Source organism: Oryctolagus cuniculus, chromosome 2 (genome assembly GCF_051225735.1).
Source record: "Oryctolagus cuniculus isolate XC-2025 breed Fujian yellow rabbit chromosome 2, ASM5122573v1, whole genome shotgun sequence".
NCBI lineage: Eukaryota > Metazoa > Chordata > Mammalia > Lagomorpha > Leporidae > Oryctolagus > Oryctolagus cuniculus.
In genome coordinates this window covers 32,793,887-32,821,885 of record NC_142868.1, presented here as the reverse complement: position 1 = coordinate 32,821,885, position 27,999 = coordinate 32,793,887, and the positions used below count along the sequence as shown (strand labels likewise).

General features: G+C 47.4%; 1 protein-coding gene and 1 long non-coding RNA gene across 6 annotated transcripts in view; one reads left to right on the top strand and one right to left on the bottom strand.

The window, feature by feature from the left end:
* The window catches only part of KLF3 (KLF transcription factor 3), a 30,875-nt gene extending 29,444 nt beyond the window's left edge, over positions 1 to 1,431 (bottom strand). For 4 of the 5 annotated variants that reach the window (XR_011386856.2, XR_011386857.2, XM_070069640.2 and 1 more), the window contains exon 1: positions 1,036 to 1,177. The gene's annotated coding sequence lies outside the window, so the exon portion shown is untranslated. Of the gene's footprint in view, positions 1 to 1,035 lie in introns of all 5 variants that reach the window. The other variant, XM_070069638.2, reaches the window with a different exon arrangement.
* LOC103352423 (uncharacterized) lies at positions 2 to 27,974 on the top strand. Its single transcript, XR_016229815.1, has 6 exons — positions 2 to 28; positions 195 to 1,015; positions 7,755 to 7,836; positions 10,546 to 10,639; positions 13,712 to 13,781; positions 26,922 to 27,974. It is a non-coding gene; the product is annotated as an uncharacterized LOC103352423 (long non-coding RNA).
* The last annotated feature ends 25 nt before the right edge of the window (positions 27,975 to 27,999 follow it).

The window sequence follows — 27,999 nt, the reverse complement described above, 5'->3', positions numbered from 1 at the left end:
AATGTTTATTTTCATGAAACGCAATAAGGTGAGCAATTTCCATTTAATCTTTGAAAAATAAGTCCCATTCCCGTTCTTCATCTGGTAGCACTGCACGGTGCCGTAAAATTTAAAGCATCTACCAAAGAAATGAATATGACGAGTCCAGGTCTTATCTGCCACCTCCGAGAAAGCCACTCTGAAATGTCAGGTAGGGCCCGTGGGCCAGCCCCTCTGTCCGCACACGGCTCGGGTCCCTCCGGCTGCAGGCTGCCGCCCCAGGCGCTCTCCGCCTCCAGCCACGCCGCAATCCCCGCTCCAGGCACTGCGGCAGGTTCCCTCCGTGCCCCCGGGAGAACTCCGGCGACCCGGCCGGCGCTGTTTCCCCCGCCCCCGAGGATCCAGACGCCCCGGCAGCTGCCGGGCTCCAGGACCGAGAACGGGATGCTGCCTGCTGTCCCGACGGCCCCAAGTTTCTTCCCGCAGGGCCCGAGAGGCTGCTCCAAGTTTGCGCTGCCAGGCGAGCGGCCGCGCGCCCCGTCCGGGGAGGGGGGCGCGGGCGGGGGCGGGAGGGGGAGGAGCAGCGGCGCGCGGCCTCGGAGCTACCTAGCTCCGGACAACGCTGCCGCACGCGGACCGCACCGGGGATCTGGGGCTTTGGGGGGGAGTCGGGGGCGGGCGCAGGCCGGGGGACCACACAGGTGAGCCCCCGCCCGCGCCCTCCCCGCCGGCCTCGCTCGCCGGCACCCAGGATCCGCACGGTGTCTCCCCCAATCCCACACTTTCAACCGCGAGCAGGGGGCCTCCTCCCCTCGCCTTCCTCTCCGCCCCCACTCCCGGCTGCGAGGAGCTGCTGCACTTTCCCAAGCGCACAGGCGCCCCCCGCGCTGCACCCCAACCCACCCCCCGGCGGGCCATACCCACCCCCCCCAACACACACACACACACCCCCGCCAGCCACCCACCCACCCGTAAGAAACAAACGAAGGCAGCGGAGCTGCGGAGAGGGCGGCAGGAGTCGGGGCAAGCAGGCAAGGTGAGGGCGAGGGGACTTACTTTGCTAAGCGCGGTGCAGAGCGCTGGCGACCGGAGAGAAAGGAGGCCCGGATCCGGGCTGCCCGGAGCCCCGCGAGCGCGGTGGTGTCAGCGCCCCAGGCCGCGCAGCGCTGGCGGCGGCGGCGGCCGCAGGGGACGGGGTCGGGCACGGGGACGGACGCGCGTGCGGCGGGCGCGGCGCGGTGAGGGCTCGGCGGGCGCTCGCGCTGCGCTCCGGCTCGGCCCCGGCTCCGCGCGGCTCCGCTCCTGGCTCCCCTCTGGCTCCTGGCACCAACTCCGGGCAGTCACATGACGCCGGCGCCGCTCGCTCTGCGAGCCTCCCGGGGCTGGCGGGGTAAGTAGAGGCTGGGACCCGGGGTGGGAGGGTCAGGGAGGGGAGAGGGAGCCGCCGCGGCCGCCCGGGCTGGGCGGGTCCCCACCCACTTGGGTGGAGGCAGCCGCCCGAGGGGTCGGCCGAGTCACTCGCGCAAACACGCACCCCGCCCTGCGCCCTTCCCCCGCCGCCCCCGCCTCCCGCGCCGCCTCCGCCCCGCCCCGCCCAGTCACCCGGGGACGGCCTGACAGACACTCATTATTCCCCGGAGCCGGGCGCCGCCCCGCCGGCCGAACCTGTCCCGCGAGGCGCGGCGCGGCCCGTGGGGCTGGGCGTGCGCGGCCTCCGCCCTCCGCCCCCCGCCCGGCGCGCCCGGCCCCCTCCCCGCGCTCTGGGCCGCCGCGCCGCCGCCCGAGCCCGGGGGGAAGGAAGGGCGGCGCTGCCCGCTCGGGGCGTCGCGCGGCTGCAGCCCGCTGCGCCGCTTCCAAAACACACAGCCGGGCTCGCGGGCGAGCCGAGGCGGGGGACCCGGGCGGCCGCGGCCATCAATCAGCCGGCTCCGGCGGGAAGGGCGGCCCTGGGCGCGGCGGGAAGGGCTGGGCCCCGCGGCCAGCGCGGCCGCTCCGGGGCCAAGCCTTACACACAACTCTAATGGGGGAAAAAAAAAACAGCAAAGGCGGCGGCGGAGCGGGTGGCCGGGACGCATTCGGAAGAACGCGGGTGGCCGCCGGGGAAGGGCAGGCTCCTGGAGCGGGCGGACTTCGGCCTAAAATGGCCCCTGGCCTCCAAGGGTCCGCCGACTCCCTGTTGGCGCGCTCTTCCTTTGTGCCCCAGGGCGGCAGGCCCCAGGCGGCGCCTCCCGCCTCGGGAGGACTTCTCCCTGAGCGCCAGGAGACCCCGGGGGCCAACCTCCCACGGGCCGGGCCTGCGGCCCAACTTGGCCAAGTTGGGCCGGGTCCTCCCGCCCAGGCCGAGGGCTCGGCCCGCGACCTCTCCTTTCGCGTGGCGCCCCTGGGCCCCGGCGCGCACGAGCTGGGCGGACACGCGCTTTCCCGGCCAGCCAGGCCCTTCGCGGCACTTTGTGGAGCTTGGTGCTAGAGTCCAATGCCTTTCTGAGTTTCTTTTTAAACAGAATTAATGTCATAAAGAATGCAATAAAAAGAACAAAGAACAAATTGGTTCGATTGTTTTAGCCTGTGTAGTGTTTAAAAAACGCCCTTGCTGCAGCCGATGGCTTCTTATTGCTTCAAGATGTTTTAAAGGCCTCGGGAGTTCACCATTCTCACTTTGAAGCCCCATCCGGGCGTGGTACTACTGGAAACGCAGCGATGTCTGTATTCCGAGCTCCTTCGTGTAACCACACGGTGTGGTAAAATTAGTCCGAGCCCCTTCGTGTAACTACACGGTGTCATAAAATTCACCTCAGGGAGTGAAATTTCTGACTGTAAAAGGTGCGCGCACATGCACGGCCACGTGGGGAGTCCCCAGCACCGACCCGCCCCATCCGATTAAGCTTTAAAATGCAAAGCGATGGAGGGTTTTTTTTTTTTAATTTTTAGTGTATCAAAGAGAGATGCAAAGCATAAAGTTAGATCCGTGTCAGTTATTTGCAATTCGTTGATCACTGGCATCATTAAGTGTGTGGTTAGCTGCCTTGTATTTGTAGGAGCTGAAAAACTGCTAGTGATGACTGATGGAATTGTTTGCTTGTCAGTGCCTGGGGCATAGTAGGTGCTCAGAAAAGAGGGATTTCATGCCAAGGACACAGAGTGATGAAACCTGAAGTGTGTGAACTGTGTTTTCTGTGTTCCTCATGTGAGTGAGGACCCAAAGAGTGAAATAGGTCTATAGGAGAGAAAGAAGTGTGGTCCAAGATAGGAAGGGAGTGGCTTTGGTATGGGAGGCAGCTAGGGAGAGGAAAAGCCATAAAAGGTTAATTAATGAACACAGTGTTCCTGCCCTGCAGAGGCAGCTCAAAAGCCACTAGGATGACAATGAATCCAGGCAGTGCTGGGTACTCGGTGAGGGACACCACTGTCCCTCCAGTATCCACACCAGGGCTGCCCGAAGTCATATTGACTCCTCCCCTAACAGGTCACAGCTGGTCACTCACTGCATCCTGTTCTGCTCTGGGCCCTACCCACTCCTTGACCACTGCTTGGTCCAGCCTGTGGCCACCATGTCTCCAGCTTTATGTGAGATGGCTGAATGTGGGCAAGGGATGAAGAGTGCCTTTTCTAAGATGCAAACCTAAACACGTTAAGTCAGTTTCTTGAACAAGAAGCCTCTTAGGGTAAAGTCCAAGAGCGCCCCACCCCTCTCTGCCTAAACCACAGACTAAGCTCTGCCTGTTCTCCCTTCCTACCCTGTTCTCCAGCGATGGTGAACTCTGCTTCTCTCTGTTCCCCTTCAGCTCTCTCTCTACCTCTGGCCCCTTTGCTCATTTTTCTAGGTGGAAAAGCCTCTCTGTTTTCTTCATGAACTAATGCCTTCCACTCTTATTTCCTTAAATCCTATTCACTCATTATGTCTTGGATGACATTTTCTCCAAAATACATCTCTCACCACTATCCCTCATCTCGCCTTTAGATAAATTGAGATACTCCTTCTTAGTGCTATGGTCCCACCTGAATTTCACCTCTTGTAATATTTTCTTTTTTCAAGATTTTATTTATTTGAGGGGTAGAGTTACACAGAGAGAGAGACAGAGACAGAGACAAAAGTCTTCTATCCACTAGTTCACTCCTCAAATGGCCACAAAGACTGGAGCTGGGCCGATCTGAAGCCAGGAGCCAAGAGTTTCCTTCAGGTCTCCCTAGAGGGGCCCAAGCACCTGGGACATCTTTTACCGCTTTCCCAGTCCATAAGCAGATATCTGGATCGGATGAAGGGGCACCCAGGGTGTGAACTGGTGACCATATGGGAGGCTGGTGCCCATAGGCAGAAGGAAGCTTAGCCTACTAGGCCACAGTGCTGGCCCCTGTTTCTTTCTTGTAAGTGGCTAGTGAATGACCTCTCCCCAGCACTAGCATGGAAACTGGACAAGGGCAGGGACCTTGTCTATACAGCAAAATTGTGTTCCCAGGGCCCACATTTTCAGTGAGTGTTTGTCAAGGGAATAAATGTACCTGATTGAGAGGAAGAAGTGATTTCAACTTAAAGAGATGGGAGGAATAGCAAGTGACTGTGAACTGGACCTCAGGAAATCCAAGGGCTTTGTGAAGAGGACAAAAGAGGGAGGTCCCCTCCCTGAATTTTATTTTTTTAAGATTTTTATTTATTTATTTGAGAGGCAGAGTTACAGACAGAGGGAGAGGCAGAGAGAAAGGTCTTTCATCCACTGATTCACTCCCCAGATGGCTGCAACAGCTGGTGCTGTACCGATCCGAAGCCAGGAGCCAGGTGCTGCTTCCTGGTGTCCCATGCGGGTGCAGGGCCCAAGCACTTGGGCCATCCTCCACTGCACTCCTGGGCCACAGCAGAGAGCTGGATCGGAAGTGGAGCAGCAGGGACTCGAACCAGCATCACGGGCGGAGGCTTAACCCACTATGCCACAGTGCCGGCCCCTCCCTGAGTGTTTTTAAGCAGCAGAGTGAGATGGTCTCAGTGATGCCCAGGTCTTGTTTTTGTCCCTAAAGCCAGCACAGTGCTCCACAGGTGACGAGGTGTTCAGTAAATCCTGACTTAAGCTTGGTCCTTGCCAACTAGCAGGTGCTGTGGCTTAGGATTCCTCCACCCTTGTCCCAGCAGAGCCCTGTTGCCGCACCCAATATTGCAATCTGGGTTCTTGTGCCAGTGACGATTGGAGAGTAGATATGGAGTATAGTTCTGGCCAGTGGAATATGAAGGAACCTGTGCTGGGGGGGAGGGGACAAGGCTTATGGGAAATATTTTCCTTCCTCATGAGACGAAACCCGCACACCTGCTTAGGAAGTTGTTGTGTGAGGATGTGATGTGTGAAGCTGTGGCAGCCATCTCCTCACCATGAGGGAAAGACCAGGTTGCGGGTTTCTATATACATAGTTGTTTTTCATCATTTTGTTTTCAGCCCAAATGTTACCTCTTCAGTGATGACTTCCTTACCGGTAAGGTCAACCCCGCCCCCTGCCCCACTCAGTTACTAGTTACTGTCCTCTTTTACTTTCTTCTCTTTACGAGTCATTAACTCTGGTTACTTTGTTCAGTTTTTTAATTTGTTACCTTTTTTTCCCACTAGAATGTGAGCTTCCTGAGACTAGGGGCATTGCTTCATTCACTCCTTTTTCCCGAGCTCCTAGAACAGTATCTGGTAACTAGAAGGTGATCTGTAGGAGTTTGCTGATTAATGGATGTTAGCTACACTATGCCAAGACAAGCACGCCATGTTGAAGTTGATTCAGGGTCTGGCAGGCACAGCCACCACGAATCTCCACTTTCTCCTTTGTGCTGTGTTTCAGTTATTTCCTGCTTAGACAATCTGATACCCGAATACACGCTCTTGAGATTTCTTCTTCCTTTGTTACTCTAGAGTTTGTTCTATTCCTTCCCCAGTAAAAATCTCCTCTTCATTTGATGATAGACAAAGTTACAAAGGCAGAAAAATGTCATGTGCTTGTGCAGTTTGAGCAGCATGGATACATCTACCTTAAAGGGAAACAAAGTCACATGTTTTGAAGTTGGAGATATAGGTAGACCAAGGTTGTTCTATCTCTAAATCATTATGGAGGATCTGCATATTCCAGCATCTGTATGTGTTTCTGCCTGTATTATCCATCCATTCATCCATCCATCAATCCAGCATTCCATCCATTGATACATGCATGCATCCATCCATGGATTCATCCTTCTGTTTATCTCCTCAGAATTGCCAGGAAATACTGAGGTTGAATTAGGTAGCCAGCAGTTCTGATAAAGATCAAAGTATTGGATATGTGATCTGCCCCACTGCATGCCCCAGGAGCTGTCAGCATTTCTAACGTAGGTAGGTAGCTGTTCTAAATGCTGTTTGGTAGGACCATGCAATTGAAGGACATAGCACAAAAATAGTTGAAATGTCCAATCTTGAGATCCAGGAGGTGAGTAAAACTGAAAGAGCTCCTGAAGAGATAGCCAAGGGATGGTGCGTTCACTATTCGGAGTAGGTGGGAGAGTGAGTGTATTGGGAATATTGGAATGAGCAACTTGGAAGGGTAGGAGGTGAGTTGGAGAATGGGGCCCTGTGAGTTGAACATTTAGAGGTGAAGCAGCCCCAAGGGGTAGCATAGAAAGGCTCTGGGGGTGGGAGGCAGAAGGGACAGAAAGGAAGGAGTGGCTGGGGTGCTGAATGTAGTTCCAGGTAGATCCTGAAATTACTCAAAATGGTGGCCAGACAGGATATGGAGTAAGACTGAGCCCCCAGGCCACGTCTCATTTCATGAGAAAAAAAATCTCCAAGCAACTGGTGGACACTGGCAGCCAGAGAGAGTGGCTGAGCAATACCCTTCCTCCTGTTGTTAACTGCTGCCTTGCATCCTGGCTGTTCAAGTTGTCATCACTCACAGTTGACTGTTTATTGGTTGTTTTACTAGTAAAATAGATCAATAATTTATTTTTCTTCTTTTTATTATAAACATTATTTCTGCCTCATTGGGAATTTAAATCAGCTGTGAGGGACTTGTCAGGGATCTTAAAACATTATTTATAATATTTCCCAGGGAGATGATTCAAAATTTCTGAATCAATAACCCACACATAGGAAGCTTTAGAATGTAGTTTATTGCTGAGTTGGGGACCACCTGGGTTTCTTCTGTGCTGGGAGGCAGAGTGAGGAAAGAACACAAGGCCCACAGGTAGGAACCACAACTTTCCTTATTTTAGAATGAGAAGTTGACTCCTTATGTTTCTATTCCTGTCCTCTGTGTTAAGGAAAAATTATAGATATTTATATCTTGGATTGAATTTAATGCACTAAGTATTGCTTGAACCTCTACCATAGGTCTGGAGTGGAGTAGGAGTACAAGAAATATATATAATATGATCCTTGCATTCAAGGAATTTGAGAGAATACACAGATTGCTTAAGTAATTAAAAGGACAAGAAGTAAATGTATTTGTTCAAAGAAATATGACTCATCATGTAAGGTTTGGTCTTTGTCTTAAAGGAGTTTATAGACTTGCAAAATACATCTCATCAGGTCAGGAAGCCCCCAAAAACCATGCTAGAGGGGATGCTGCCTGTTTTAGAACTCCATTGCTGGTGGGGAAGGCACTGCAAGTCACGTTTTGGGATCTGGAAGCGGCTCGATGGCAAAGAGCACATGGCCCACCCAGGAGCGGTGTGAGACAAGTTGGGACAGGTCAGCTGAGGACAGGTTGTAGAGAAAATGGGAACTGGCCATTGGGAAATCAAGATAGGCATATCAAAATGACATTAAATATAATTGTGATAGGAAGTTCTGGCAGAGCAGGAGACAGCAGTTTGGAATGTGTATCTACAAGTGGAATCCACGCAGATGCCCCTCAGCTTATGACGTAAGTCAAAAATGCATCGAGTACACATGCCCTCACCTCCTCACCTACCCTGCAGCCCAGCCACGCAGCACACTGTGGGGGCTCGGTTCCTTCCCTCTCGTGACTGGGGAGCCTCCTTCCAAAACTGGGAGCTGCAGCTCGCTGCTGCTGCTGTCCCAGCATCCCAAGAGAGCTGCTCACGTACTGCACGTCGTGAGCCCAGGAAGAGATCAAGATTCAATGTACAGTTCCTACTGAATGAGTATCACCTTTGCACCATTGTAAAGCTGAAAACTTGTGCGTTGAGGACTGTGTGTACTTGTGTTCATATACCATCTCCACCTTGCTTGCCCTACATACACACAGACACACACACGCACACACATACACACACGCACACACACACGCGCACACACACGCGCACACACACACACGCGCACACACACTATTCTCATCCTTCGTGACTAAGCCAGGGAAGCAACACTGTGTGATTTGCACTTGAGGGAGGTGGCCTTGCCATCTTTCTGTTCAATCTAAGTGAGTCATGTGCCTGCATTTCCCAAACCCTCTCCCTCCACGCAAAAATGAAGTTGCCTTCCTGGTACCTGACTGGGATGCGGACCCCAAGCTTTAATTCTGTCTCCTAGCCTGGCAAACCAGTCTCCAGTCACAAATACCCTGAAATTGTGTTAATCTGTCCCAGTGGGGGATTGGCACTGTGGCAAAGCAGTTTAAGCGTCCACCTGAGACCCTGGCGTCCCATTTCAGCACTGATTCTAGTACTGGCTGCTCCACTTCTGATCCAGCTTCCTGCTGATATTCCCAGGAAAGCAGCAGAAGATGGCCCAAGTGGTTGAGCCCCCGCCATCCTTGTGAGGGAGCTAGGTGGAGTTTCTGGCACTGGTCTGGTCCAGCCCCAGGCATTGTGGCCATTTGGGGTGTGAACCAGTGGATGGAAGATTTTTCTCTCTCTGTCTTTCAAGTAAATAAAGAAATCTTTAAAAAAAAATAGCTTGGGGCTGGTGCTGTGGCGCAGCAGGTTAACGCCCTGGCCTGAAGCACCAGCATCCCATATGGGTCTCGGTTCTAGTCCCGGCTGCTCCTTTTCCAACCCAGCTCTCTGCTATGGCCTGGGAAGGCAGTGGAAGATGGCCCAAGTCCTTGGGCCCCTGCAGCCTCGTGGGAGACCCAGAAGAAGCTCCTGGCTCCTGGCTTCGGATCGGCGCAGCTCTGGCCATTGTGGCGAATTGGGGAGTGAACCAGTGGATGGAGGACCCCTCTCTCTCTCTCTCTCTCTCTCTCTCTCTCTCTCTCTGCCTCTCCTCTATGTAACTCTGACTTTCAAATAAATAAATAAATAAATCTTAAAAAAATAGCTAAGTAAGATGTACTTAAATGCAGACCCTCAAGCATAATTTGACAAGGTGGCCCCTGACCAGGAGGTAGGATTCCCTATTAGGGAGTCTGGAGAGGGGGAGGCCTGGAAGTGGGGGATGAGGATGTGAGGGCTCTAGAAGAAGATGACCATCTCCAATTACTGTCTCTTGGGCCTTGTAACAGCTGCTTAAATAACTGGACCTGTGCAGCTTCTGCAAACTGGATTTCTTCCTCAAAATGGCATGTTTTTACCTGAAACCCTCCCCAAGGAGAAAAAGCTAAAAACCAGAAAAGCCAGGAAACTCCACCAAATAGAGCTCCAGTTTGCATTTGAAGAGAGAGACAGAGAGACAGAGAGAGAAATGTACTTCTTGGAGCCCGCGGAGTGTGGGTGTCACAGGGGTGCATGTGTGAGAGGTGGCTGTGTGCACCCAGCTGGGGGATTCTAGCCTCTCTCCTGTTTGTCTGTTACTGTGTTAAGGTTTGCTGGTAACTGTAAGCAACAGCCCTTGTTAGTTCCTCTTGAGATTGTCCACCACTCCCCACCCTTCTTTCTCACCTCCAGCATCCTGTTTGTCTCCCTGCCTCTGTCCTCTGCCACCCCATCCCCACCCCCTCTCAGCTGCCTGTCCTTTAAGCCAAACTTTTCTCTCCTCAATTAGTCAAGTTAACTCTTTTTTTTTTTTAACAAAGTCATTCAAATCCCCAAAGACATGCAATCTATTCATCTTTTTCATGCATTGATTTGTGCTGCTACAAATTGTGAATGCCTTTAAACTATGTCTACGTATGCTTGTTTATTCCATTCAGTATTGAAGATCGTGTATTTCCAGAAAATTTTGAACAGTGAGGAGGGAGAATGGGAAATTGGGGAACTTCTAACTTTGGGACTTTTCTGGTGGTCTTTGCCTATTTAAATTGGCTTGGTTCTGATAGGAACAAGAAACCATGTGTAGGGTGTCTATTTTCACATCAGTGTGATGTTTAGCTTACTAGATTTTAAAGACATTTTAACTAGTCAATAATTTTGCATCAGCTATGAAGACTTACATTTCAACTTCGCTCACTGTTTTTACAAATAGATCTATTAATTGTGACACATTATGGAACCTAGCACTTCAGTTTTATAAGTTTATGGAACATATTTAGACATTTTTTAGGATAGCATCATAAAGAAGTCATCTAGCACAAATGAGTATAAAATTTTGCCCAATAGACACAATATCCTCACAGCAGAGAAAACTGATGTTAAAAAAAGAAAATAGTTCATTTTTTAAAGGAAAGAATTACTGTCAAAATTTGACTTTTACTACATAGAAATTTGTCTGACTAGCCTCTTTTTCTGTGGTGCAGATAAGAGAAATGAAGATGCAAAAGAAGCAGACTTAGGCTCCTGACTCCAGCTTCCTGCCAGTGTGGACCCTGGGAGACAGCAGTGATGGCGCAGGTAATGGGATCCCTGCGGGAGACTTCTCGTCCTGGGTTTGGCTCAGCCCTGGTTGTTGCAGGCATTTGGGGTGTGAACCGTTTCTGGAAGCACTCATTCCCTCTCTCTGCTTCTCAAATAAATACATTAAAAATCAGAAATTGATGCTGATGGTGGTGGAATTCTAAACTCCTATCAATATCTTCGATTTCTCTTTCTATTTTGTGATAGCTGAAAAATGAAGATTTTCCCTCAGATTCACAAATTTTTCTTCCTTTCCATATTTGTTCATTTTCTTATATGGCAGATTTTTCAAATACAATTCATTTTTTTTTTTTTTAAGGTGAGGACGTCTTGAGGAAGTTCCTGAGGTTCAGGGGAACAGAAGTCTCCACCGGGGAGCTCTCTCCAGATCCCAGGAGAGTGACCCTTGGTAGAGTATCAGTTTTACACTCTTCCTCTCAGCAGGTATCTCCAGCTATTCCCTATTGTGTTGCATTTGAAACTCTAGAACTTTCCAAAGCCCAGTCCTCAGGACTTGTTTGTTTTGTTAGGTGAGAATGTGATCTAGTTAGTATGATTTGGGGGCAGGCATTTGGACCAGTGTTTAAGCCATATCAGAGTACCTGGATTCAATTCCTGACTCTGCTCTCTGTTCCAGCTTCCTGCTAATACATTTCCTGAGAGGTGGTGGCTCAAGTACTTGGTCCCTGCTACCCACATGGGAGACTTGGCTGGAGTCCCTGGCTCCCAGCTTTGGCACAGGGTGGGGGGTGGGGGTGGCTGGGGCCCTTCACGCCTTTAGGGGATGACTCAAGAATGGGAACTCTTTGTCCCTCTCTTCTCAATTAAAATAAAAATCAGTATGACAACTCCAAATTAGCCACAATTCTTTAAAGATTTATTTATTGATTTGAAAGGCAGAGAGAGAGAGAGAGAGAGAGGCAGAGAGTAAGGGAGGGAAGGAGAGAGAGAGAGGGAAGAAGGGAGAAAGGGATAGGGAGGGAAGGAAGGAGGGAGAGAGAGAGACAGAGAGGTCTTCCATCTGCTGATTCACTCCCCAGATGGCCTCAATGGCCACACCTGTGCAGATCCAAAGCCAGGAGCTGGGAGCTTCCTCTGGGTCTCCCATGTGGGTGCAGGGGCCCAAGGACTCAGTCCATCATCTACTGCTTTCCCAGACCATAGCAGAGAGCTGGATTAGAAGTGGAGCAGCCAGGACTTTAACACGCCCCCCCAGTATGGGATGCTGGCACTGCCACAGCACTGGCCCCTACAATTCTTAATATATTTCTCTTGACTTTCTTCTGTCTTCAGAGAAAAAGATATGGTTAGATGCTTAAACAAACAAACAAACAAATTTTAATGGAGCCCCTTGGTATAGAAGACTAGACAGCGATGTGTTGTACAAGTCAGACAGCGATTGCTGTGCGTGATGGCCAGCCTGAGAACACTGCTGACTGTGCCCTTTCAGTCCCGGGTACCACTCTTTCTAGCCCACAGCCGGTAGGAACGAGGGGAGGAAGGCAAGGTTCATTTAGCTTACTGTCATGAAAGCCTGTCCCTTAAACTTGCTTTAAAAAAGAAAAAAAAGTGTATAATTTAAATTTTCGTTTCAAACCCAGATCCTCCAAAATTTTTAAAAAGCTCTTTTTCTATTTGACACTGTTACCTTTCCCCTACACAGTTTATAAGTATCGTTAGCTTCACCTCTGGTAGTTGTTCATAAAGTGGGGAAAGGGCTTTGTGGTTTCTGTCACAACTCTTTATACTTAACAGATAGATTTATGTTATTTTTTAAAAAAAAAGATTTATTTATTTATTTGAAAAGCAGAGTTACAGAGAGGCAGAGGCAGAAAGAGGTTTTCCATCCACTGGTTCACTCCACTCCCCAGATGGCTGCAAAGGCCGGAGCTGCACCGATCTGAAGCCAGGAGCCAGGAGCCAGGAGCCAGGAGCCAGAAGCTTCTTCTGGGTCTCCCACATGGGTGCAGGGGCCCAAGGACTTGGGCCATCTTTTACTGCTTTCCCAGGCCATAGCAGAGAGCTGGATCGGAAGTGGAGCAGCCGCTAGCCCTGATTTACTGATTCTAACAACTAATTTCCTTGGCTATAAAAATTACTTAAGTTTAATTTTATTCATATGAGAGGGGAAAAGAGAGGGCTTTTCCATCTGCTGGTTCACACCCCAAGGGCCAGAAATAATTTACATTGGGTCTGGTGCTGGGGCTTAGTAGGTTAAGCCTCTGCCTGTGGTGCCAACATCCCATATAGGCACCAGTTCAGGTCCTGGCTGCACCTCTTCCAATCCAGCTCTCTGCTAATGCACCTGGGAAAGCAGTGGGAGATGGCCCAAGTGTGTGGGCCCCTGCACCTATGTGGGAGACCCAGAAGAAACTCCTGGCTCCTGGCTTTGGATTTGCCCAGTTCTGGCTGTTGCAGCCATTTGTGAAGTGAACCAGCAGCGAATGGGAAACCTCTTTCTGTGTCTCTGCCTGTCACTGTCTGTAGCTCTGCCTCTCAAATAGATAAATACATTTTTTAAATCTTGAAAAAAATATTCTTTAAAAAAAAAAAAAAAAAAGAACTGAGGCTGAGAGCTGGGAGCTCAATCTAGGTATTCCACGGGGGTGGCAGGAACTCATTTGCTTGCGGTGTTACTGCTGCCCCTCCTCCTCCCCCAGCCCGCTCTGCATTTGTGGGGAGCTGCAGTCAGGAGCCAGAGCCAAGGACGGAACTCTGATGTTCTGATATGGCTCATGGATGTATTGGCAGCCACGCCAAATGCCTGCTCCTACAAATTACTTTGTCCATTTGGATTTCTCTGTCCATAGAAAGGATGCCTATTCTATTATTTACATTGTATTGATATGAATTATTATATATATATATTTAAAGATTTATTCATTTATTTGAAAGACAGTTGTAGAGAGAGAGGAAGAGACAGAAGCAAAGACCTTCCATCTACCGATTTACTCTCCAAATTGTGCAACGGCCAGGGCTGAGCCAGGCCGAAGCCAGGAGCTTCTTCCAGGTCTGCCCTTGTGGGTGCAGGGGGCCAAGTATTTGAGCAATCCTCTGCTGTTTTCCCAGGTGCATTAGCAGGGAGTTGGATTGGAAGTGGATCAGCCAGGAACCACATGGGATGCAGCAGTTTCACCTGGTATGTCAAAACACCAACCACCGAATTCTATTTTATTCATTATTGCATACACTTGTTTCAATATCTTTGGGATACTTATTCCTGAAAATACAAGCTATATTCAAAATAGTGGTTTTTAGAAAGGTAGTTTCCAAAGAAAATACTATTATTAAATATTACATTTAAAATATTACCATTAAAAGTTAGATGAAAAATGTCTTCCTACAACACATAAAAATGGAGTGAAAGTTAGGCTGGGGGTTGAGTGACAAATGCTTAAATTGTTAAAATAGCCGAAGACCATGCTGTCCATGACTAGTGTGAGGTTAGGGTCCTCTCTGCCAGCCCCAATTATTATTATTATTATTATTTTTTTTTGAGAGGTAAAGTTACAGACAGAAAGAGGGATAGACAGAGACAAAGGTCTTCCATCTGCTGGTTCACTCCCCAATTGGCTGCAACGGCTGGAGCTGGGATGATCCAAAGCCAAAAGCCAGGAACTTTTTCCGGATCTCCCACCAGGTGCAGGGGCCCAAGCACTTGGGCCATCTTCTGCTTTCTTAGGCCATAGCAGAGAGCTGGATCAGAGGAGGAGCAGCCGGGACACCGCAGGCAGAGGCTTAGCCCAGCCCCAATCCCCATTATCTTTATTATTATTGCTTGGTTGCAATTAAATTAAAATAGGCACAATGGATTTTTAAAGGTCATGTGATGTTGGCATAAGTGGTCAGAAAGCAACTAGAGGAATATCACACTCATCTTGCTTAAAGCCTTTGCATTAAATCAAGAGAAAAGAATTTTCCTTCTGCTGGCTCATGTTACATAGCAAATGAATCAGAAAAATCACTAATGACAACAAAATTAATTCTTTTTTTAAATAGTTTATTTCTTGGTTATATTTTTCTGTTTTTTTCCCCCTTCCTCTTTTTTTTTTTTTAATAGATGTATTCATTTATTTGAAAGGCAGAGTTACAGAAAGGCAGAGGCAGAGAGGTCTTCCATCTGCTGGCCCACTCCCCAAATGGCCACAGTAGCTGGAGCTGAGCCTATCCAAAGCTTCTTCCAGGTTTCCCATGCAGATGCAGGGGCCCAAGGACTTGAGCCATCTTCTACTGCTTTCCCAGGTCATAGCAGAGAGCTGGATCGGAAGTGGAGCAGCAGGGACTTGAACCAGCACCCATATGGGATGCCAGCATTGCAAGTGCACCAGCCCCAAAATTAATTCTTGATGTTATTTCTTCTACCTATGATTGTATAGACGTACTCCTGCTGTTGCTTAAGCCCATGAAAGCAGAGCTAAAACACATTTCCACATCCTGCTGCCGCTTTGGTTATCTGAAGCAAGCGCCTACCCGATCAACAGGAACAGCGAGAGGAAAGAGTAGTCCGAAGCCTTGGAAAGGAAACTCCCAGCCTTCACCAAAGTTGTCAGGCAAGGAAGGGGACCAATGTGTTCACCACATGGGCACAGCGGTGCAGCCTACCCTCTGGGTGCCACCACGGCACTGCTGACTCTGTCACTGTGATTCTACACGTCCTGCTTTGGGTAGGACATAGAGAACAACTTGTGCTCAACTTGTTCAAGAGACCTGGATTGTCGCGTGCCTTCTCCACACCTTGCACTGTCCAGGCTGGGATTGGGTGTTAATATCGACTGTGCTTGCTGTCTTTCCAATGATTTAATTAAAATCTGTGTTCAGGGGCCGGCACTGTGGCTCAGTAGGTTAATCCTCCGCCTGCAGCGCCTGCATTCCATATGGGCACCAGTTCTAGTCCCAGTTGCTCCTCTTCCAGTACAGCTCTCTCCTATGGCCAGGGAAACTAGTAGAAGATGGCCCAAGTCCTTGGGCCCCTGCACCCACGTGGGAGGCCCGGAAGAAGCTCCTGGCTCCTGGCTTTGGATTGGCACAGTTCCAGCCATTGTGGACATCTGGGGAGTGAACCAGTGGATGGAAGACCTCTCTCTCTGTGTCTGCCTCTCTGTAACTCTGCCTTTCAAATACATAAATAAATCTTTAAAAAAAAAATAAAGATCCTGTTCTCTGGGCTGGCGTTGCAGTCAGCAGGTTAAGGCATCTCTGTGGGTACCTGCATTCTGTATGGTAATACCTGAGATTGAGTCCTGCCTCCACTTCCTGTCCAGCTTCCTGCTAATGTGAACCCTGGAAAGCGGTAGGTGACGGGTCAAGTATCTGATCCACAAGTTGGACTTCCTGGATCCTGGCTTTGGCCTGGTCCAGTCCTGGCTGTTGTGGGCATCTGGGAAGTAAAGCAGCAGATGGTGGAAGTCAGTCTCCTCTCTCTCTCCCTCTCTCTCTCTTCCTTTCAAATAAATTTTTTTTTTTGGACAGGCAGAGTGGACAGTGAGAGAGAGAGAGAGAGAGAGAGAGAGAAAGGTCTTCCTTTTGCCATTGGTTCACTCTCCAATGGCCGCCGCGGCCGGCGCGCTGTGGCCGACACACCGCGCTGATCCCAAGGCAGGAGCCAGGTACTTCTCCTGGTCTCCCATGGGGTGCAGGGCCCAAGTACTTGGGCCATCCTCCACTGCACTCCCTGGCCACAGCAGAGAGCTGGCCTGGAAGAGGGGCAACCAGGACAGAATCCGGCGCCCCGACCAGGACTAGAACCGGGTGTGCCGAAACTGCAAGGCGGAGGATTAGCCTAGTGAGCCGCGGCGCCGGCCATCAAATAAATTTTTAAAATGAATAAACACTTAAAACATTTCTGTCCTCAAAGAGATTTTAATCTAGAATGGAAACCGGTCAGATTCACTCAAAGATAATCAACAGTATGTGAAAGAAAGTGATACTTTTTTAAAAAAAGAATCCACAAAGACTGAAGTTGGCTCTCCGTATCTATGGCTATGGCATCTGGGGATTCAACCAAGCGCAGATCAGAATTTTTTTTTTTTTAAAGTGTCTGTACTGAACGTGTTTTCTCTTGTCTTTATTCCCTGAATGATACAACAACTGTGTCTATAGTATTTGCATTGCATTAGGTATTATAAATCATCTAGAGACATGTGGTGGGAGGGCATTTTGTACAGCAGCTAAATGTCACTTGGAATGCCTATATCCCATGTCAGAAGGTCTGGGCTCGGGTCCTGGATCAGATTCTGATCCCTCGTTCCTGCTATAGGAGACAGCTACACACAGGAGACCCAGATGTAGTTCTGGACTCCTGGCTTGGGCCTGACAAATCCTAGCTATTGTAAACATTTGGGAGTGAATCAATGAATTGAAGATCTCGCCCTGTCAGTCCCTCTGCCTTTCAAATAAAGAATAAAAATATTAAAACATTATTTTAAAATAATGTAAAAGTGGGGGCCGGCGCCGTGACTCACTTGGTTAATCCTCCACCTGCGGCGACAGCATCCCATAGTCCCGGTTGTTCCTCTTCCAGTCCAGCTCTCTGCTGTGGCCCAGGAGCACAGTGGAGGATTGACCAAGTGCGTGGGCCCTTGCACGTGGGAGACCAGGAGAAGCACATGGCTCCTGGCTTCGGATCCGTGCAGCGCCAGCCGTGGTGGCCATTTGGGGAGTGAACCAATGGAAGGAAGACCTTTCTCTCTGTGTCTTTCTCTCTCTCACTGTCTATAACTCTACCTGTCAAAAAAAATAAAGTATAAGTGAGGATGGACCCGAGCTTCTGAGGATTCAGGTATCCACAGGGGTCCTGGGACCGATCCCCTGCAGACACTGAGGGACAGCACAGCATCACTTTGGCTTCGGAGGATGAGGACGCATCCTGGGAGTGGGGAGTGTGAGCTGAGCCTCCAGGACGGTGGTGTGCCTGGAAGTGAGGCAGAGACCAGCGCAATTGCAGCGGGTGGACTCTGTGGGGGACTTGGAGAAATGAGGTTGATTGGCAGCAGAGAGCTATAGGGCTCTGTGCTTGAATTTAGGCCAGAGTTTAGATGTTAAACAGACAAGGCCCTACTCTACCCAAAGTTGGATTTTCCCAAGACCAGCTTGGATTTCATGAAATCTTGCCCTTTCCAATTAAGTGATCTAAGGGTGACAATATTTAAAAGTTACATCAAGTTATTTACAAGTCAGGTCGCATTTTTTCCCCAGCTATGTCCTGATTTTGTTTTGGAAACTAGAACCTTCTTTTTTTTTTTTTTTGTAAGATTTATTTATTTACTTGAAAGTCAGAGTTACACAGAGAGAGAAGAGGCAGAGAGAGAGAGAGAGAGAGAGAGAGAGAGAGAGAGAGGTCTTCTATTCTCTGGTTCACTCCCAGGTTGGCTGCAATGGCTGGAGCTGTGCCAATCTGAAGCCAGGAGCTTCTTCCAGGTCTCCCATGCAGGTACAGGGGCCCAAGGACTTGGGCCATCTTCTACTGCTTTTCCAGGCCATAGCAGAGAGCTGGATTGGAAGTGGAACAGCCGGGCCTTCAACCGGTGTCCATAAGGGATGCTGACACCGCAGGCGGTGGCCTCACCCACTACACCACAGCGCCAACCCCTAGAACCATTTTCATTGGCTAAATATTTGTGTCAAGCTCAGGACTAGACATTCTAGTTATTTATTGGGTGCTATGTAACAGGCTCTGTTTTGGGCTTCTGGGGCCCATCATAGAGTGAAAGGAAAATAGCACTGCCCTCGTGGGGCTTTGATTCCTGGGAGTTTGCTAGGTCTGCTGCAGTTGGGGGGCTTAAATAGCAGAGGGTGGCTTTCACATGGTACTGGAGGCTGCAGGTGTGAGATCAGGGCGCTATGGGCAGGGCTGATTTCTTCTCATGGCTGTTAGGGAAGGACCCGCTCCAGAGCTCTCCTGCTTGCCTTGTGTCTCCTCCCTGTGTCTTTGCATTGCCTTCCGTCTCTTCTTAGCCGCGTCCAAATTTCCCCTTGTAAGCATGCCAGTCACATTGCACTAGAGCCCATTCCAGTGATCTCATTGTAACTTAGTCACCTCTGAAAAGACCCTGTCCATCCCCAAATACAGTCACATTTTGAGGCACTGGAGCTTAGAACTTACGAATCTTGAGTGGGGACACAACTGGATCGACAACAGGTGGACGTTGGTGAGAGAGCCGTGAGTCAGCCCTGGAACTTGGTGGTCCTGGGCACTGTCCTCAGAGCTTGTAAGTCACCTGTGAGCGTGGTACACCCACTTCACAGTGAGGAAGCTGAGGGAAGTCCGTGCCACTTTGTGGAGGGTGTTGCTTTGTTGGCAGTGTCTTTCAGGTTTTCGTTGGCTTGAAGCCTCAGGATTGAAAATGAGCCACGGCCAAGTGTGTAAGGAAGACATTCTTGGCTAATTGAGATTTAGAACTGACCAGTTTTTTTTTAAGTGTGTTTCTTTATTTAAAAGGCAGAATGGCAGAAAGAAAGACTGAGAGAGAATCTTCCATCAGCTCTGAGATGGGCAGAAGTAGGGCGGAGTCCTGAGAAGGAGGCAGCGAGGCAGAGAGCCCTTCAGAAACGATGCACATGGGTCTTTGCTGAGTAGTAGGACACGGTCCCAAGTACCTAGAATGACACTTCACAGGGCCAGACCCGAAAGACAACAAGTGAGTCGTTAGCTGAGTCCATGTCAGAGCACACATGAAGTGGGAAATGTCTGGGGCCTGACGAGCCAAAGGAAAGCGCTCATTCTTCCCTGGATGTTCAGTGGCCACCCAGAACAGTCCTCCGTTAGTATGCAGGGCTGGACTCTCCTTGAAGCAAAGGATGCTCTGGACCAGGAGGGCAGTATTTATTCTTAAATTTCCAGATAGCAGATATTTTAGACTTGTGAGCGGGGTGGTCTCAGTCACACTAATCACTTCTCTCATCATACTGTGAAGGCAGCAATACACGATACATAAGTGAGTGGGTTTATGGCTGTGTTCCAATAAAACTTTATTAACAAACAGATGTCCAACCTCTGGGCTGTAGTTTGTTAATCTCTGCTCTAGACCAGTGTTGTGCAATCTAAATATAAAGCATACCATATGTAGTAAAAAATTTAGAAAACTAAACTTTTAATAACAGGACAATATATCCAAAATTTATCAATTCAACATATAATTAATATAAAAATTGTTAATGAGACAGTTTGGCTTCTTTTTCTCATCCATCAAGCTTGTATCACATCTCAATTCAGATTAGCTACATTTTGATAGCCAATGTAGCTAATGACTTCTGTACTGGCCACAAAGCTCTGATCTCTCTAGTTAAGCTCAAAAACAGGTCTTGAAGGTTAGCAATTAACTTATCACCTGGAAAAGGAAAGTTCATTGCTCTTTAAAGGAAGATAACAGAATGCAGACACTAAATAATGTAACAATAACAATGGCAGCTTCAAATACAATTAGGCTAAAAAGCAGGAAAAAATTATGCACTACAAGGAAAGGAATCTGTTAAGAGAAACAGTCACAGAAATGACCAGATAGTGAAAGCAACAGTCAAGGATGATAAAATATTTTATCATGTATAGGCACTTAAAGGAAAATATGGAAATATCAGAAGAAAAAAAAAGATATAAAAGAGAGCCAATGAGAGAGAACTTCTACTTTGCTTATGGCCTTGTCTAAATACTAACGGAGATTGTGGATTCAAAATGCTTCCATGGCCTTGGCAGCTCAGGTCAAGAGCCTGGGGTGGTCACTGACATCATACATAAGAGTGTTGATTGTTAAATTACCAACAGTCACTGTGTACTTACTTCCCATGCAGGACCTCTGTCCTCAATGAGTTGTATTATGAGAATTAACTGTAAAATTTGTTCTCAGTTTTGTGTGTGTGTGTGTGTGTGTACAAATTGTTGAAATCTTTACTTAGTATAGAGCTGGTCTTCTGTGTATAAATTTAATTGAAAATGAATCTTAATGGAGAATGGGACTGGGAATGGAGAGAGAGGAGGAAGAGGGGTGGGAGTGTGGGTGGGAGGGCAGATATGGTGGGAAGAATCACTATAGTCCTAAAGTTGTACTTATGAAATTTGTATTCCTTAAATAAAAGATTTCTGTGGGGAAAAAAAAAAAAAGAACCAAGTAGGAGTTCTAGAGATGAAAAATGCAATACCTGAAATGAGAATTTCATTAGGTTAGGATTGACAGCAATTAGATACTCACTGCAGAAGAAAAGATTATTGAACCTATACATATGTCAATTCATGTCTACGTAAGACATATTGGTCACCTTTGCTTTACTATAATGAAATACCTGAGGCAGGCTAACTTTAAAAAGGAAAGAGGGGCTGCAGTGGACTAGGCGTCTGCCTGCAGAGCCAGCATCCCATATAGGCACCAGTTCAAGTCCCAGCTGCTCCTCTTCCAATCCAGTTCTCTGCTATGACCTGAGAAAGCAATGGAAGATGGCCCAAGTGCTTGGGCCTCTGAGCCCACGTAGCAGACCTGGAAGAAGCTCTTGGCTCCTGGTTTCATATTGGCTCAGCTCTGGTCATTGCAGTCATTTGTGGAGTGAACCAGCAGATGAAAGACCTCTCTCTGTGTCTCTCCCTCTCTCTATCTATAACTCTACCTCTCAGATAAATAAATAAAATCTTAAAAAAAAAAAAGTTTTATTTGCACAGTTCCAGAGGTGCATAGTCCAAGATTGGCTGGGTGCCGTTGTTCTGGCCCCTGGTGATGGTGTTGCCGCTGGTGGAGTCCTGAGGTGGCACGGGGCACCCCAAGGTGAGAAACAGGAGTGAGCAGATGTCTGTCTAAATCTCGCCTTATAAAGCCACAGGATTCCATCCTGGGGGTCCCACACCGATGGCCCTACCTGAAAGGCCCTACCTTAAGCTGTAACTGGATTAAGTTAGTACCATCTACATAGGACTTTGGTGACTAAATTGCTTCCGTTCAAAGACCAAATCATATTCAAACCATAGTGCGAGAACCACAGAGAGAAAAAGGACTGAAGAAAACAAACGAACAAAAACCCAAATGAGCACAGAGCTTCAGTGATCTATGGGAAAGTAGCAAGTGGTCTATCAGACTAGGGAAAGGAAGAACGGGCAGTTGAAGAAAAAATGGCTAAAACATTTCCAAATCTGATGAAAATTGTATTTCATAAATCCAAGAAGCTTAATGAATGAAAGGCTGAAAAGCTCACACACACAAAAATTAAGGCAGATCACAATCGAATTGCCTGAGACCAGTATTGTAGGGAAAAATCTGAAAAACACTAAGAGAAAAACACGTGATATTCAGAGGAAGGTAGAAATGATCACAGACTTACCTTGGGAACGCCACAGGTCAGAAGACAATGAAATAGCATCTTTAGCATGCCGAAAGAACAGCATCAACCTCCAATTCCATTTCCGTGAAAACTTTCTTCAGAAACAAAAGTGAAATGAAAACTTGATCAGGCAAACACAACTTGAGGGAATTTGTTGCTCGCTGATATATACAAGAAATGTTCAAGGAAGTTATCCAGGCAAAAGCAAAATGATGCCAGATAGAAACTTGGAATACATGATGCCAGAAATGGTAGATATGTGAGCAAATAGAAAAGATTTTGTTTCCTCATTTTTAAATTTCTTAAAAGACAAATTGACTTTGTAAAGCAAAAATAATAACAGTGTATTTGAGATTTATCAAATACATAGAAATAAAATGTTTGACAACAGCTTGAAGGATAGAATGGTGAGAAATGGAAGCCCATAGTTGTAAGGATTTTACATTATACAGTATAATGGTACTTAAACACATATTATGAATTAAAAATGCGTATCCTAAATTTTAGAGCAATCACTAAAAATAGATTTTGTATATATGGGTGCTCCTTGACTGACAATGGGGTTACATCCCACCAAACCCGTTGTACCTTGAAAGTATCATTGGTTGAAAATGCATTTAATGCCCTGCTGACCATCATCATAGATTAGCAACACAGTGTACTATAGAGTATCAGTTATTTACCCTCATGATCCTGTGGCAGACATGGAGTTAGGCTCACTGCCAGTGCCTAGCATCCTGAGAGAGTACTGCACTGTGTGTGTATTGTTAGCCCAGGAAGAGACCAAAATTCAAAGTAGAGTTTCTACTGCATGTGTATAGATTTTACACCATTGCAAAGTAAAAACATTTTAAGTTGGGCCCATCACAAGTTGGGAACCATCTGTATACACACACATGTAAACCAGCAAAAAGTAGATTTAAACTAGCTATATTGACAATTATGTTAAATAGACATGGTTTAAACATGCCAATTAAAAGAGATGTCAGACTAGATTTAAGAAAAGGTAAGCTCCTATTACGTGCTATGTATAAGAAGACCACTTTAAATATATAAACCAGATAGGTTAGAAGTAAAAGGATGGGGCCGGTGCCGCGGCTCAATAGGCTAATCCTCCGCCTGCAGCGCCAACACACTGGGTTCTAGTCCTGGTCGGGGCGCTGGATTCTGTCCCGGTCACTCCTCTTCCTGTCCAGCTGTTTGCTGTGGCCTGGGAGTGCAGTGGAGGATGGCCCAAGTGCTTGGGCCCTGCACCAGCATGGGAGACCGGTAGAGGCACCTGGCTCCTGGCTCCTGGCTTCGGATCAGCGCGGTGCACCGGCTGCAGTGCGCCGGCCGCGGTGGCCATTGCGGGGTGAACCAATGGAAAAGGAAGACCTTTCTCTCTGTCTCTCACTGTCCACTCTGCCTGTCAAACAAACAAACAAAAAAAAAAGTAAAAGGATGGAAAAGTTGTATTATGCAGTCACTAATTTTAAAGAGGCTGGACTGAATATGTTAATTTTAGACACAGCAGACAATATAACAAGGAATATTACTAGGACTGAGAAGGGACTTTTCCTAATGATAAAGGTACTAATTCTTCAGGAAGAGGTGACAATCCTAAACGTAATAGAACTTCAAAATATGTGTAGCAAACCTGACAGAAGTGAAAGGAAATTTTTAAGAAATCCACAATGAGTGTTCAAGAGTTGAATGTTCTTTAATTAACAGAGAAAGGAGACAGAAAATCTGCAAAGTGTGGAAAACTGGAACAGCACCATCAGTTAGTTGGACTCTCCCCAACAATGGATACACGTTCTCTTCAAGTTCACATGGAACATTAATCAAAAGGTACCATATGTTAATCATAAAACAAGTCCCAACAAGTTTGAAAGTATTAAAATCATAGAGTATGTCCTCTGACTATAATGAAATTAAAATAGAAATTAATAACAGCTATTTGAGAAATCTCCAAATATTTGGGAATTAAACAACAGACTTCCAAACAACACATGGGTTGAGGAAGAAATCACAAGAGAACTTAGAAAATATTTGGAACTGAATAAAAATGAAAACACATATAAAAACTTACAAGATGTAGCTGAGGCAGTGTCTCAAGGCAAATGTATAGTATTAAATGCTTATGATGGAAAAGGAGAAAGGTCAAAAATCAGTAATATTCTGCCTTAAAGCCAGAAAAGAATAAATTAAATCAGAACAAAATAATAATAATAAAACAGAACTCAATGAAATATGAAACAAAATAACCAAGAAAGTTAATGAGACCTAAAGCTGGTTCCTGGAAAATTTCAACAAAATTTAATATTCTCTAGCTAGATTTAAGAAAATCTTAAATCATTAAGAAAAGCATTTCTTTTCATTAAGAAAAACATTAAGAGAAATAACAAATGATCAATCCCAGGAATGAGGGTGGGACACTCTGTGGATGCTAGAGACATCACAAAGCAAAGAAATTTATATCTTAAGTAATTTGTTGTTCAACAGCTTAGGTGAATGGTGAAATTCCTTAGGAAACACAACTTAGCAAATGTGATTAAAGTAGAATACTTACATAGCCTTATATATAGTAAATTAAATGTGTGATTTGTCAAAGTCCTACAAAGAAAACTTGAGGCCTAAGTTGCTTCGCTTTCGAATTTTATCAAACATTTAAAAATTTTTTTTTCTGAACTCTTAGAAAACAGCAGGAGGGAATGTTTCCCTACTCATCTTATGAGGCCCATATCACCTTGCATGAAATCTATGAAAATATTATGAGACAACAAACTCACTCCAGAAAACCAATGTCTTTCAAAAAATCCATAGCAAAATACTAGCAAAGTGAGCATAGCAATCTCTTAAGGAAGTAGTGTAACCTGAGCAAATAGATGTTATTGCAGGAATGTAAGAGATGGGAGAGGAAGGCCATGATGGTAGGGGTGTATGTCGATGAAAAGTCAAATACAGGTAAAAAGGAACCACCTCGACTCTCTGTATTTATAGCAGCTAACGTTGCTGAGCGCTTACTGTACCCCAGGAAGCACGTTCAGAGCGCTGTGTGAATTCTTTAGTTTGGTCTTTATAAAAACCCCATGAGGCAAATCCTGTTGTTGCCAGTGTTTTATAGATGAGTAAACTAAGGCACAGAGAAATTTCAGAATTTGTACTCATGCTCATCTGATGTCAGGCTCTGCACTCTGCGCTAGTGCACACAACTACTTATTGCCTGCGCCTTCCCCTGGCTCAGTGGGTTTCATCTCTCCGAAATGTTTATCTGCTTTTTCAGTCCATAATTAGGAGTTGCAGTCTGAGTCGAAATGTTAAGTGGTTTCAAATGCAAAACAGTTCCAAAATAAAACTGTGTTTATTAAATTATAAAATGTATGAACCTAGAGTAGGTGATGACTTCTATTATCACCTCCTAAATTTCTATGTGGCTACAAATGTGGTCTTCCAGAACTTGAAAAGAGGGGCCAGTGCTGTGGCACAGTGGGTAAAACCACTGCCGGCAGTGCCAGCATCCCATTTGGGCACCCATGAGTCCCGGCTGCTCCACTTCCGATCCAGCTTTCTGCAATGACCTGGGAAAGCAGTGGAAGATGGCCCAAGTCCTTGGGCCCCTGCACCTGCATGGGAGACACAGAAGAAGCTCCTGGCTCCTGCCTTCAGATCGCCTCAGCTCTGGCCATTATGGCCATCTGGGGAGTGAACCAGCAGATGAAAGACCTCTCTCTCTGCCTCTGCCTCTCTCTAACTCTGCCATTCAAATAAATCTTAAAAAAAAAAAAAAAAAAAAAAAAAAAGAACTTGAAAAGATTACTTTCCCTTACCTATGTGGACAAAATACTCTGTCTTCTCTCCTTGTGTAGATCTTGATTTTTTTTTTTTATTGAGATAGAAGGAGAGAGGAGGTGAGAGAGAGAGAGAAAGAGAGAGAGAGAAGGGGACAAGGGAGAGAGAGAGAGAAGGGGAGAGAAAGCGAGAGAGAGAGCTCCCATCTATTCATTCATTCCCCAAATACTCAACAGCAGCTAGGGCTGGGCCAGGTCAAGGCCAGGAGCTGAGAACTCAATCTGGGTCTCCCATGTGAGTGACAGGGACCCAATTCACTTGAACACTGGCCGCCTCCCTGTGTTCACATTAGCAGACCGGGAGCATAGTGGGGACTTCAGCCCGGGCACTGCAGTACAGAGCGCAGGTATCCCAAGCAGCGCCTTCCTGGCTGCACCATCTGCCTGTCCCCTCCTCCCACCCTAGTGTGGTTTTTTTGTTTGTTTGTTTTTGTTTGTTTGTTTGTTTGTTTGTTTTGACAGGTAGAGTTACAGACAGTGAGAGAGAGACAGAAAGAAGGTCTTCCTTCCGTTGGTTCACTCCCCTAATGCCTGCTAGGGCCGGCGCGCTGCGCTGATCCGAAGCCAGGAGCCAGGTGCTTCCTCCTGGTCTCCCATGGGGTGCAGGGCCCAAATACTTGGGCCATCCTCCACTGCACTCCCTGGCCACAGCAGAGAGCTGGCCTGGAAGAGGGGCACCCGGGACAGAATCTGGCTCCCCAACTGGGACTAGAACCTGGGGTGCCAGCGCCGCAGGCAGAGGATTAGCCAAGTGAGCCACGGTGCTGGCTCCCATCCTAGTTTTTAACATACAACGAATGAATGTTTGTTTCCTCTACTTTTTACCTCATCCAATCCAACTTATTCCACTATATTTTTTCATTGCCCTTTGCCCCTTCTAAATAATCTGTATAATTTACTTATGCATGACATTTACCATTTGCTTCTCCAGAGTGAAGGCTCCAGGGGAGGATTGGGCTGTGTTGTTCACGCGGCAGCTCCCAGCTCCTGGAGGTACATAGTAGATTCCTGATCACTACTGGGCCTGACTTGAAATGACTAGCAAATTTCTGTACTTAGGACATAATTATTTTGAAGCAAAGCGTAGGGGAGAATGGAGTGCTTGAAGAAATCATTTGTAATACTATCTTTTTTCTCTCTCTGTTCTGCAGTGTGTATCCGTCACCTGCTGTGGGTCCGCCCTGCTCGGGAGCCCTCCTGCCAGAGGGGAAGCAGATGTGCAAGAACTGTACGGAGGCACGCTTGGGAGAGCTGCTCAGGAAAACACTGGCGAGCGCTAGGAAAGCACGGATTTGGGCGCTCAGGCCGAGAAGTCCGTGAAAGAGGGGGCAGTAGCAGGGGGAGCCTGCAGGGAGAAGCAGCAGCAGGGCGAGGAGGAGAAAGCCCGCCGCGTGCCAGCTGTGGGGGGAGCCTGGCCTTCCTGTGGCAGAGGAGGTAGGCAGGGCAGACTGTGCAGCTTTGATGCACTGAGCCCAAATCAAACTTTAGAGTCACGGTCCCAGCACCTTAGAGTGAAGAAGGATTTAGGGGTTACGGAGAGGAGCGGTTTGTAGTTGGGCCTCAGCAGACAAGTGTGGGTCTGGGATGTAGTTTTCACCCTCCAGGGCGACATGGGAAAAATGTAAGCCATGGGGCACGTGGCTTAAAAAGATCAAGCCGAATGCTTGCAATCTAAACGATGCTTTCTCTCCCCGATGTCAAGGCTGTTTATGAGTGATGTGCTAGTAGGTAGTGCTCTTTTGTTTTTGTTTTTATTTCCTTGGCAACCCTATGTTAGTTGTAAGTGCCTCCCTGATTTGTTTGATTAGTTTAATTGCTCTGTTAAACCTCAGGGATCTGGAAACCCTAGTTCCTCAGAACTGAGACCCAGAGAGGTGATGGCGCTGCCTGGAACCAAACGGAGAAACACATAGTGCAGTGCTTCTGCTGTTGTGTGTAAGGCAGTTGTGTGCGTTACAGTATATCCTGTCTGTTTGGCGTGACTGGTTTCTTGTGCAGCATTTTAGACTCAGAAATGAAGCAGTCAGTTAACATGTTTGTTGTTTGGCAACTGGAAGTAGGCTTGGTCTCTGAGAAGTCTAACCAGATGGGATTGCTGCCTGTCACTGTTCGCTGAGGCTTTCAGAAATGTCACAGTCACGAAGTCATATACATGTGCTGTTATTACTGACTTTGATATGCAAATAAAGACTGTTCTTTTTCAATTTTTGAATGCGTGCTAATTTTGAA